General features: G+C 36.1%; 1 long non-coding RNA gene across 1 annotated transcript; it reads left to right on the top strand.

Moving 5' to 3' along the window:
• Positions 1-3,759: 3,759 nt before the first annotated feature.
• LOC128546977 (uncharacterized) lies at positions 3,760-11,894 on the top strand. The gene is made up of 3 exons (XR_008366241.1): positions 3,760-4,058; positions 4,634-4,727; positions 11,577-11,894. It is a non-coding gene; the product is annotated as an uncharacterized LOC128546977 (long non-coding RNA).
• Positions 11,895-13,278: the final 1,384 nt, after the last annotated feature.

The following is a 13,278-nucleotide window of genomic DNA, read 5'->3' as shown; positions in this document are numbered from 1 at the left end:
ATAAATACTTCATTTCCTGATCCAGGTGCAAGCTTTGCATACATAGTGATCACAAAATTTTAACTTCTCGGCTAAAAATGATGGCCCATTTTATTTTATTTTTTTAAATTACAACCTTTAATTATAAAAAAATATCTATATAATTCTTTAAAAGAGATAAAACAAAATTATTTTGAATATTGTGCGGCATTTATCTTACGTCATTTGTAGATCAAGCTCTTTGTGTATTTAATACATTCTTTTGCAGTCACTGTATCAGTTTTTGTGCATATAGATGTTGTTTTTTTTTCTCTTTTTTTGTTTCTTTATTTTTTGCTTTAAATTTCATTATTGAGCTCAGAGTTTTAAATAATTGTTTACACGGCAGTAGCATGTTTAACTGTACATTGATAACACAGAGCATGAAAGCGCTAAATAATCATTATCAAGATAGACAATCCAAGTGTAGTCGTATCTGTCAATTACATGACGATGTAGATCAGTTGCTTCCTCTAATGTTTCATAAATGAAAGTGCACCAAGCTGTCCGTTCATGTACAACTGTCTTCTCAGTTGCTCTCCAAGAAAAGTTTGCGCAGTCTTGTCATTGACCGTCCTGTGAATGCTTGAAACAATCACATTTTCACAGATGCTCGAATCTTGCAGCTAAGGCTCTACGTCAAGTATTTGTCGGCTACAGTTGCAGGAGTTTATGAGGCAGCAGCAGAAAAGGCGACACTACTCTCTGCAAAGAGCATGATAAGACAAGCTGCTGGATCTCCATTGCAACGAGATATTTCGAGTCTTGCAGCTAAGGCTCTACGTCAAGTATTTGTTCAACGTCGGCTACAGTTGCAGGAGTTTATGAGGCAGCAGCAGAAAAGGCGACACTACTCTCTGCAAAGAGCATGACGAGAGAAGCTGCTGGATCTCCATTGCAACGAAATATATATATATATATATATATATATATATATATATATATATATATAATATATATATATATATATATATATATATATATATATATATATATATATATATATATATATATTATGTATATATATATATATATATTAAAGTATTTTCTATATATATATAGATTTAAAATTTTGCATCTGATTGAACAGAACAGAGCATACACTTTATTTATATATTTCAATCTTACAATAAAACGAAAAAAAAAAAAATATGTATAATTCATATTGTTCAAGTTATTTGAGCCACAAAGTAAAAGATTTATATATCTGTTGCACATTTGCTTTTCACCTTCCTCAGAATGTCCAAGACACAATTCAATATTTTTATATACGTCCATGAAATAATTCGCGATAGCATAGCCAGGGCTTTTCTATGGCTTTTTGAGGGAAAGACCCCTGGTCAAATTGGAAATTTTCTATGCGGATAATTTTCAAAATTTGGGGAAAAGTATCAAGTAAATTATGAGTTTTTCTCAATTATATAACTTTAAAACATTTTTTCAAGTTTAATGATAGGATTCAAATGCATTACAAATTAAAAGAATCCTCCAGTGAAATTTATAGAATTCAGAATTTTGGGACTTTTTCTCAGACTATTTGTCCGTTGTTATGCTGGAGCTAAAGTATTAGCTAACTTTTCTGCCACTGTTCACTTACACGATTTTCGTACCCACCGCCGATGAGAAAAAAAATCAGAAACTAACAAATAAAACATGCGTGTACGTAATAAAATTATTTCATTTTTTTTTATTGTGATCCGAAACATATATGAATAAGGTTTAGTTCGAGATTTTAATCATTTCTCATCAAGATGGCTAGTAATAATGAACTGTTATTAGAAAACAAAAAGCTTCAAAGTATGGTAGAAAATATTTTGGAATTACTGAAAAAACACGAGAAGCGGCTTCCACCGTTTGAAGTTCCGTCTACAGAAAACTGGATGGATGAGCTGAATGAATCAGAAACGAACACGTTGATTTAATTATTTATTTGCTTGTATATATCTCATTTTGTTTACCGATAGTCTAAGACTGACAAAATGACATTTAATATGAGTAACCCATATGCGGAAAACTATCTTTCCAGCGAGGCGAATAATACCACCACCGATGATATTTTGGGTATGTTCTGTGATGACGAAATATATACAGCAACAGCAACGGGATTGCAAATGGAAAATAAGATAAAAACTAACAACAAGAGGGCCATGATGGCCCTGTATCGCTCACTTGAGTACCATTGCTGAAAATGATATGATCAAGTTTTGACATATAGCACATAGCATACACATTTTAACAAGATTTGAACAAATTTTGTAGAGGTCCACTAGGCAATGCTACATGTCAAAATGCTAAGATCTAGGCCTTCTGGTTTATTTTTAGAAAATTTGGAAGATTTTTCTATCTACAATCAAGTAACCCCATGGGGCGGGGTCAATTTGACCCCGGGGGTCATGATTTGAATAACTTTTGTAGAAGTCTACTAGGCAATGCTACATGTCAAATATCTAAGATCTAGGCCTTCTGGTTTATTTTTAGAAATTTTTTGAAGATTATCCTATGTAAAATCAAGTGACCCCTGAGGCGGGGTCAATCTTGACCCCGGGGGTCATGATTTGAACAAATTTTGTAGAGGTTCATTAGGCAATGCTACATGTCAAATATCTAAGCTCTATGCCTTCTGGTTTATTTTTAGAAAATTTTTGAAGATTTTCCTATGTAAAATTAATTGACCCCTGGGGCGGGGTCAATTTTGACCCCGGGGTCATGACTTGAACAAATTTGGTAGAGGGCCACTAGGCAATGCTTCACACCAAATATGTAAGCTCTAGGACTTCTGGTTTTTGAGAAGATTTTTAAAGTTTTTCCTTTTGGTTGCCATGGCAACCAGAGTTCTGCGTGGAATTCAATTCTTTGAATAATTTCGAAAGGGGGCCACCCAAGGATCATTCCTGTGAAGTTTGGTGTAATTCTGCCTAGTGGTTTTCAAGAAGAAGATTTTTTTTAGAAATTGTTGACGGACGCACGACGGACGACGGACATCAAGCGGTCACAATAGCTCACCCTGTCACTTTGTGACAGGTGAGCTAAAAAGCCAACGGATAAAAAAAGGGTAAGATTTTTTTTCCTGGGCAGATTGTAAGCTTTGAATAAGTGGGATTAATATCAAAATTAATTTTTGTCTACAGAGATGTATTCACAAAAAAAAAAAATACTTACTAAGAAAATGGTCTTCTTTTTTTTTTTTTTAAATCGTAGTAACGTCAAGAATGTTACCATTGCGTCGTTGCTAAGGTTATTTCAGAGTTTTTTTGTTTTTCTTCTTCTTCAGGTAAATAAGAGACCGGCAACTACACCGATCATAAAACAAGACAATAAGAGGGCGACAACGAGTTTACCTGTTGGAGAAGACGATTACATGGAACTAACAACCCGACACACAGAATTTAACAACGTGTACCAGACTGTAATAGTGTTGAAAAATAAATACGCCACCAATACAACCATTCAAAAAGACATGAATAATTGTGAAGAATTGTTAAAAAACATGATATATAATATATTTATTTATTTTATTTTGTTGGGTTTAACGTCGCACCGACACAATTTTAGGTCATATGGCAACTTTCCAGCTTTAATGGTGGAGGAAGACCCCAGGTGCCCCTCCGTGCACAATTTCATCACGAGCACCTGGGTACAACCACCGACCTTCCGTAAGCCAGACACAACGGTTCTAGAACAACATCGAGAGCATGTAGTGATAAACAAAAAAAAATATTTTTAAATATGAGAGGATTAAAAATTTACTTGAAATATTTTTTTTTTTAAATATAAAAATATTTTGGTCTCAGTAGGGGTTGAACCTACGACCCTAGGAATTGTAGTCAAAGTTGGTTTATAGAAGAAAATGAATACTCTTCAAAAAGGGGGGTAGTTGATTAGAATGGTCAAACTTTAAGTCTGGTGTGTAATCTGGTAAACCTGATAAATAAAAGTTCTCTCGCTTGCAGCTAGTAAAGCCGCCATTCATGATTGCTGAAATGGATTGAAAAAAACAACAACAGAAAACAGAAGTAAAAGAATCGATTGGGACAACTCAGGTAGATATTTTATATTTTTAAGAACAGATAGATCTACTAAAGTAAGTGAATCTAAGTGAACACAAGGGTTACTGTAGAGATGTCTTCCAAAAACGAGGCTCGCCACGTGCTGGTAGAGATTTCAGTGACATGGGAAGTTTGAAAAAAGATACCCTGAAAAATGGCCCTAATCAGGTCCATGATCCTATTCTACTTGTACCACTGTGTTCTATTTATACCAGTCTGGTGTACCACTTTTAACATGTATACACATGTATATAGTGGTAGAATTTTACCATGTCTCAAGACCTTGATGTCACTTCCATGGTAGATGTAGAACAGGCCCGGTGATTATAAAGCGTTTTTCATGATCAACTCTATTCCATGCTCAAACATTCAACGTTTCAAACAGTAAAATGTCTCGTGTTTTATTGAAACTTTTATATTAGATCGATAGCCTCAAGGAAAGCAAAGTTAAATTTCCTGATGTAGTAAAGATGTTTAAATTGTTTCAGTTTAGAGAAGCAAACGAATGCCCCCTGGGGCTTCGCCCTATTACTTATTGTTAATTTGTTACTCTGATTAATTTATTTCAGCAGCAAGAACGCAATGCTTTCAAAGTAACAAATAGCAGGAGAATGAGGACAGTTGGGGTAGTAGCAGAAAATTTTCTACAGCTAAAATCTAAATGTAAGTATTAAATAACAAGAGGGCCAAAATGGCCCTATATCGCTCACCTATTATTATTGCACTAGTCTTAAGGACAAGAAGATCAAACTAGATATCATTAAGATGAACATTCAGACCAACTTTCATACAGATCCCATTAAAAGTATGGCCTCTAGAGAGGTCACAAGGTCTAGTTTTCTGATGGCACGTGACCCAGTTTCAAACTTGACCTAGATATCATCAAGGTGAACATTCTGACCAATTTTCATAAAGATCCATTCAAGGGTATGGCCTCTAGAGAGGTCACAAGGTTTTTCTATTTTAAGACCTACTGACCTAGTTTTTGATCGCAGTTGTCCAAGTTTCAAACTTGACCTATATATCATCAAGATAAACATTCAGACCAACTTTCATACAGATCCTATGAAAAATATTACCTCTAGAGAGGTCACAAGGCTTTTTCATTATTTGACCTACTGACCTACTTTTTGACGACATGTAACCCACTTTCGAACTTGACCTAGATATCATCAACATTCTGGCCAATTTTTATGAAGATTCATTCACAAGTATGGCCTCTAAAGAGGTCACAAGGTTTTTCTATTTTAAGACCTACTGACCTAATTTTTGACCGCCGGGACCCAGTTTCGAACTAGATATCATCAAGATGAACATTCTGACCAACTTTCATACAGATCCCATGAAAAATATGACCTCTAGAGAGGTCACAAGGTTTTTCTATTATTTGACCTACTGACCTAGTTTTGGACCGCATTTGACCCAGTTATAAACTTGACCTAGATATCATCAAGATAATCATTCTGACCAATTTTCATAACGATCCCATGAAAAATATGGCCTCTACAGAGATCACAAGGTTTTTCTATTATTTTACCTACTGACCTACTTTTTGACCGCACATGACCCAGTTTCGACCTAGATATCATCAAGATGAACATTCTGACCAATTTTCATGCAGATACCATGAAAAATATGACCTCTAGAGTGGTCGCAAGGTTTTTCTATTATTTGACCTTATGACCTAGTTTTGGACCGCAGTTGACCCAGTTTCAAACCTGACCTAGATATCATCCAGATGAACATTCTGACCAAATTTTATGAAGATCCATTAAAAAATACGGCCTCTAGGGAAGTCACAAGGATTTTCTATTTTTAGACCTACTGACCTAGTTTTGAAATGCACACGACCAAGTTTCGAACCTGACCTACATATCATCAAGATGAACATTCTGACCAATTTTCATGCAGATCCCATGAAAAATATGGCCTCTACAGAGGTCACAAGGTTTTTCTATTATTTGACCTACTGGTCTAGTTTTTGACCGCACGTGACCCAGTTTCGAACTTGACCTAGATATCATCAAGGTGAACATTCTGACCAATTTTCATGAAGATCTTGTGTAAAATATGGCCTCTAGAGAGGTCACAAGGTTTTTCTATTTTTAGACCTACTGACCTAGTTTTTGACCACATGTGACCCAGTTTCGAACTTGACCTAGATATCATCAAGGGGAACATTCTGACCATTTTCTTTTTTGAATTTGCTATAGATCAAATATGGTCAAGTCTCTCATTACGTTCTCATAAGAGGCTTGATTACTTTTCTTTTAAGAAGCAAGTCACAAAGAAAGAATGTTTTTCTGCCCATACTGTTTGCATGGTTTTGTACGTAATGAGTGTGACGTAAAGACTTTGAACAAGATCTTAAAGTTTCATTCACGATCTATGCAGATTTTGAAACTTTAAATAGAAGGCGTTCAACATGTCTTCCAGAACCTACACAGTCAAGCACCACATGTACAACAAAACTTGAAGTGTGTGGATTTGCGTACAGACAAGATACACTAAACCAACGGTGGTGTATAGGGGGAGTGATGCATCACAGAAATTTATCAAAAGTTTGCTACAACAGCAAAATGAAATTAAAAACATTCTCTCTAATATAGAACCAATGATCATTACGACTGACGATTTAGAGGAAATAAGTCGCGCTTCGCGGTGTTGCTTATGTCAAAAAGACTTCACTCCCTTTGAAAAATTTCTCTCCGTTATAGTAAGACATCACGATCATTTAACGGGAGACTCTATTGGAATGGCTCACAACCAATGCAATTTGAAATGTAAACAAGCGAAACATACGTGCGTCAGTTTTCACAACCTGAAGAAGTTTGATGCTCATATCATTTCATACCAAGTATTGGTGAGTTTAAGGGTGAAACTCTTAAATGTATAGCACAAAGTACTGAAAACTATGTGAGGTTTTCCCTTGGTAACTTGAGATTCATTGACAGCTTATAGGTTCTACCCTCATCATTGCAAAGTTTGGTGGAAAATTTAAAGTGTGATGGACAGGATGAGAGTGTGTCTAGAGCTGGACCAGTGCTACAATGGAAAATCGTATTTGACAAGAAATTATGAACAAGCCCTGTACCGAGTCGCAGCTGAACGTCGTATGCTTACCCCAATAGACACAAAGATTTTACTTTTCAAGCAACAGATTTCTATGCTATGGCCATAAAATAGATCAAGGATAAATTAAACATACTATCGAAATCGAATGTGTTCTTTCTATTAAACAAGGCAGTCTGAAAGACAGCTAAATCCCCCGCCACTGCTATTGATAGTGAAAGGGTAAAACCTTTGATTTTAGCTGTGACCTTGACCTTGAACTGACTAGGCTGACTCATGAATTCTGCACCACGTCTTGATGAGGTGATCATTTGACCAAAGTTTCATGAAAATCCTTCAAGGGGTTTAGGAGATACAGAGCTGAAACCTTTGACCTTCAGTTGTGACCTTGACCTTGAGTTGACATGGCTGACTCATGAGTTCTTGATGAGGTGATCATTTGACAAAAGTTTGATGAAAATCCTTCAAGGGGTTAAGGAGATACAGAGTGGACACCAAATGGAATGCTCAAACCTTCGACCCTTAGTTGTGACCTTGACCTTGAGCTGGCATGGTTGACTCATAATTTCTGCACATCGTCTTGATGAGGTAATCATTTGACCCAGGTTTTTATAAAATTCCTTCAAGGGGTTTAGGAGATATAGAGTGGACACGAAATGGAAGGCTCAAACCTTTGACCTTCAGTTGTGACCTTGACCTTGAGCTGACATGGCTGACTCATAAGTTCTGCACATCGCCTTGATGAGGTGATCGTTTGACCCAAGTTTGGTGAAAATCCTTCAAGGGGTTTAGGAGATATAGAGCGGACACAAAATGGAAGGTTCAAACCTTTGACCCTAAGTTGTGACCTTGACCTTGAGCCGGCATGACTGACTCATGGGTTCTGCACATCGTCTTGATGAGGTGATCATTTGACCCAAGTTTTATAAAATTCCTTCAAGGTGTTTAAGAGATATAGAGCGGACACAAAATGGAAGGCTCAAACCTTTGACCTTGAGTTGTGACCTTGACCTTCAACCGACAAGGCTGACTCATGGGTTCTGCACATCGTCTTGATGAGGTGATCATTTGACCAAAGTTTCATGAAAATCCTTCAAGGGGTTTAGGAGATATGGACCGGACACGAATTTGTTACGGACGGAAGGACGGACGCAGAACATTCCTATAATCCCTCCGCCACGGCGGGGGATTAAAAAGAAACCTTCGTTGGTAAATAATGCCGCGGTTTTATCTAACTCACGTTCAGTTTATTTTGATGTTGTTTTCAGTGTGTTCTTGTATTATTGTCTTTTGAAATACTATTTCATGTCAATTGTGATATAGTTTTCAGTTTATTGTGTTTTATGTCTACAAATATTGGTTTCAAATGTATTCATGAAAATATGGCATATGCGTGTATATTAGTATAATAGTCAATTATAATACGCATAAAGGATAAATATTCAAGAATACGTATTTTAATGGGATGTTTCAATAATTGCTTGTTTTTTTTTGTTTTATTTAGACACCTTTAGGGGGAAAACAATTACAATGCATTAGAACTGTTTTTGCATAAAAACGAATAAAGATAATCTTCAAAACGTTTAAACGTTTACTGATATAATTATAACGATCAACTGAAATTTTAAGACAAATATTTAATCCCATTTAAATATTAACTGTTTAGCCTGTGTTTTCAAAAGCATTATAATGGGTATCAAACAGTTTCTGTTTTCTTTCTTATTTTCATATTTTGAAAAATGAAGATTACAGTGTTTATATAGTTTTATTTTATAATGCATTAGAAATTGTTTTGTATATAATGTAATTATCAATGACAAACTGTTGTTAAAGGCAATATATATCATACTTTTATTTGTAATTAGGGCACTTGATTATGCTTTACCAGATCTAGGGTCAATTACTTCAATAATTAAATTACAATTACATGGAGAAATGTCCAATTATATGTTTTGCCTCATCTTCTGCTAATGAACAACAGACAAGCAGACGATTAAAGAGTTGATTACTAATGGACTGGCCAGCATTCACTGATGAAGTAACAGTTAAGATGTGGACGACAGCAACATTGACTGACTTAACACTGTGCATATTAAATAAAATAACACTAGCTTGTGACGACAGAAGCACGCTGAGACTGCCACAAACAGGTACACGCTTTTATAGTATAGTTTATTCATATGCTTTTCGGGAGTGGAAATCACTTTCGGATCGTAAGTGTACGACCATGTACAATACAGGTTAATGGACCACGTACAATACAGGACTAGACTGATGCTTATTAAAAGCGTGTATCAGTCTCTTGTAGGCTTCCGCTTACTGAATGAATGAAATCATAAAATAATCAAGCTTGACATCTCATTTGAAAACAAGAACTGTCACTAATGGTGACAAATGGCACCGCAGCACCCTGAGCTTTGACCTGGTGACCCCAAAGTCAGTAGGGGTGGTGTACGCAATAAGTACTATCAGCATGTGAGGTTTGAAGGTCCTGGGTGAAGTGGTTCGAGAGTAAAGTGCCTTCATGCAAAAAGTTAATGTTAGCCCCTGTAACCTTGACCTTTGACCTGGTGACCCCAAAGTCAGTAGGGTTGGTGTACTCAATAAGTACTATCAGCATGTAAAGTTTGAAGGTCCTGAGTGCAGTGGTTCGCAAGTAAAGTGCCTTCATACAAGAAGTTCACGTTGGCCCCTGTGACCTTGACATAAAACATGCGTGTACGTAATAAAATTATTTCATATTTTTTATTGTGATCCGAAACATATATGAATAAGGTTTAGTTCGAGATTTTAATCATTTCTCATAAGATGGCTAGTAATAATGAACTGTTATTAGAAAACAAAAGCTTCAAAGTATGGAAAGAAAATTTTTTGGAATTTACTGAAAAAACACGAAAAGGGCGGCTTCCACCGTTTGAAGTTCCGTCTACAGAAAACTGGAGGGATGAGCTGAATGAATCAGAAACGAACACGTTGATTGAATTATTTATTTTCTTGTATATATCTCATTTTGTTTACCGATAGTCTAAGACGGACAAAATGACATTTAATATGAGCAACCCATATGCGGAAAACTATCTTTCCAGCGAGGCGAATAATACCACCACCGATGATATTTTGGGTATGTTCTGTGATGACGAAATATATACAGCAACAGCAACGGGATTGCAAATGGAAAATAAGATAAAAACTAACAACAAGAGGGCCATGATGGCCCTGTATCGCTCACTTGAGTACCATTGCTCAAAATGATATGATCTAGTTTTGACATAGAGCACATAGGCATATACATTTAACAAGATTTGAACAAATTTTGTAGAGGTCCACTAGCAATGCTACATGTAAAAATAGCAAAGATCTAGGCCTTCTGGTTTATTTTTAGAAATTTTGGAAGATTTTTCAAACTACAATCAAGTAACCCCATGGGGCGGGGTCAATTTGACCCCGAGGTTCATGATATGAATAACTTTTGTGAAGTCTACTAGGCAATGCTACATGTCAAATATCTAAGATCTAGGCCTCTGGTTTTTTTTTTAGAAAATTTGGGAAAAGTTTTTTTCTGTCTACAATCAAGTAACCCCATGGGCGGGGTTCAATTTGCCCCCGGGGGGTTTCATGATATGAATAACTTTGTAAAAAGTCTACTAGGCAATGCTACATGTCAAATTCTAAGATCTAGGCCTTCGGGTTTTTATTTTAGATATTTTTTGAAGATTAAAGATTACCCTATGAAATCAAGTGACCCCGGGGGTCATGATTTGAACAAATTTTGTAGAGGTTCATTAGGCAATGCTACAAGTCAAATATCTAAGCTCTAGGCCTTCTTGTTTATTTTTAGAAAATTTTTGAAGATTTTCCTATGTAAAATTAATTGACCCCGGGGTCATGACTTGAACAAATTTGGCAGAGGGTCACTAGGCAATGCTTCACACCAAATATCTAAGCTTAGGACTTCTGGTTTTTGAGAAGATTTTTTAAAGTTTTTCCTTTTGGTTGCCATGGCAACCAGAGTTCTGCTTTGGAATTCAATTCTTTGAATAATTTCGAAAGGGGCCACCCAAGGATATTCCTGTGAATTTTTGGTGTATTCTCCCTAGTGGTTTTAAAAGAAGAAGATTTTTTTTAGAAATTGTTGAGGGAAAACGACGCACGACGGACATCAAGCGGTCACTATAGCTCACCCTGTCACTTTGTGACAGGTGAGCTAAAAAGCCAACGGATAAAAAAAGGGTAAGATTTTTTTCCTGGGCAGATTGTAAGTTTAGAATAAGTGGGATTAATATCAAAATTAATTTTTGTCTACAGAGATGTATTCACAAAAAAAATACTTACTAAGAAAATGGTCTTTTTTAAAAAAAAAATCGTAGTAACGTCAAGAATGTTACCATTGCGTCGTTGCTAAGGTTATTTCAGAGTTTTTTTGTTTTTCTTCTTCTTCAGGTAAATAAGAGACCGGCAACTACACCGATCATAAAACAAGACAATAAGAGGGCGACAACGAGTTTACCTGTTGGAGAAGACGATTACATGGAACTAACAACCCGACACACAGAATTTAACAACCTGTACCAGACTTTAATAGTGTTGAAAAATAAATACGCCACCAATACAACCATTCAAAAAGACATGAATAATTGTGAAGAATTGTTAAAAAACATGATATATAATATATTTATTTATTTAATTTTGTTGGGTTTAACGTCGCACCGACACAATTTTAGGTCATATGGCAACTTTCCAGCTTTAATGGTGGAGGAAGACCCCAGGTGCCCCTCCGGGGAAACAATATCATCACGAGCACCGGGGAAAGAACCCCCGACCTTCCGTAAGCCGGCTGGATGGCTTCCTCACGTGAAGAATTCTACGCCCCAAATGAGGTTTCGAACCCACATCGATGAGGGGCAAATGGTTTGAAGTCAACGACTCTAACCACTCGGCCACGGAGGACCCTTGATATATAATATAGAACAACGCATTAATCAAATACCTCATTGTGGGGCTTGCATGAAATCTCCTGTGTCAAATCCTCCTAAAATCATGGGCTCATGTGGACACAACTTATGTTGCTTAACATGTTTTCCCACATATTTTAGTCGGTCGATCGACACGAGATGTTGTTGGATTTGAAACGCGGAAGTAGGGGTAACAATTTTGAAGTAAGGGAACAGACACAACGATTCTAGAACAACATCGAGAGCATGCAGTGATAAACAAAAAAAAATATTTTTAAACATGTTTTCCACTTTTGTATATATCTAATTGATTAAAGGTATCGAGAGGATTAAAAATTTACTTGAAATATTTTTTTTTTTTAAATATAAAAATATTTTGGTCTCAGTAGGGGTTGAACCTACGACCCTAGGAATTGTAGTCAAAGTTGGTTTATAGAAGAAAATGAATACTCTTCAAAAAGGGGGGTAGTTGATTAGAAGGTCAAACTTTAAGTCGGGTGTGTAATCGGGTAAACCGATAAATAAAGTCCTCTCGCTTGCAGCTAGTAAAGCCGCCATTCATGATTGCTGAAATGGATGAAAAAAAAAAAACAGAAAACAGAAGTAAAAGAATCGTTTGGGGGAAAAACTCAGGTAGTTATTTTTATTTTTAAGAACAGATAATCTACTAAAGTAAGTGAATCAAAGTGAACACAAGGGTTACTGTAGAGATGTCTTTCAAAAACGAGGCTCGCCACGTGCTGGTAGAGATTTCAGTGACATGGGAAGTTTGAAAAAAGATACCCTGAAAAATGGCCCTAATCAGGTCCATGATCCTTTTCTACTTGTACCACTGTGTTCTATTTTAACCAGTCTGGTGTACCACTTTTAACATGTATAAACATGTATATAAGTGGTAGAATTTTACCATGTCTCAAGACCTTGAGTCACTTCCATGGTAGATGTAGAACGGGCCCCGGTGATTATAAAGCGTTTTTCATGATCAACTCTATTCCATGCTCAAACATTCAACTTTTTTAAAAACAGTAAAATGTCTCGTGTTTTATTGAAACTTTTATATTAGATCGATGCCTCAAGGAAAGCAAATTTAAAATTTTCCTGATGTAGTAAAGATTTTTAAAATTGTTTCAGTTTAGAGAAGCAAACGAATGCCCCTGGGGCTTCGCCCTATTATTTTATTGTTTAATTTT

The sequence above is a fragment of the Mercenaria mercenaria genome, chromosome 11, assembly GCF_021730395.1.
Source record: "Mercenaria mercenaria strain notata chromosome 11, MADL_Memer_1, whole genome shotgun sequence".
In the NCBI taxonomy this organism is placed as follows: Eukaryota; Metazoa; Mollusca; class Bivalvia; order Venerida; family Veneridae; genus Mercenaria; species Mercenaria mercenaria.
This window is presented reverse-complemented; position numbering and strand designations above follow the sequence as displayed.